Source organism: Phalaenopsis equestris, unplaced genomic scaffold (genome assembly GCF_001263595.1).
Source record: "Phalaenopsis equestris unplaced genomic scaffold, ASM126359v1 Scaffold001052, whole genome shotgun sequence".
In the NCBI taxonomy this organism is placed as follows: Eukaryota; Viridiplantae; Streptophyta; class Magnoliopsida; order Asparagales; family Orchidaceae; genus Phalaenopsis; species Phalaenopsis equestris.
Window position 1 is genome coordinate 1 of NW_018165491.1, and position 539 is coordinate 539.

The window sequence follows — 539 nt, forward strand, 5'->3', positions numbered from 1 at the left end:
AAGTGTATTTTTTCTTGCAAATTGTCAAAATAGTATCCCGACCATTTAAATGGTGTTATATTAGTCCCAAAGTCCTTAAAAATATCTAATTTATCTCTACACTCTTTTAATATGACTAAAGTGCTAAAATAATCTCCGACCATTTAAATGGTGTTATATTAGTCCCAGAGTTCATAGAAGTGCCAAAAATAGTCCCCGACTACTTTCAAATTAAGTTCTAATAGTCCTCTGTGGGGAGGACTATTTAAACCCCAATTTCAAGGGGCCTGTGGACTAATACGACACTTCTATAAACTCGATGAATAAAACCGCCCCAATGAAAAAATTAAGGTCTATTTTGACACTTTACTTTTTAAAAAATGGGCTAAAATAGTCCCTTTAGGCTTCGTTAAAAGAGTTTGGGGACTAAATTGAAGACTTTGGGACTAAAATGACCATCTACAAATAGTCAATAGATCTTTCTGACAATTTTTTCATTCAGCACGTCTCACTTTTTGTGAATTTTTTCTAAATATTTTGAGAAATAAATGAGAAAGAGT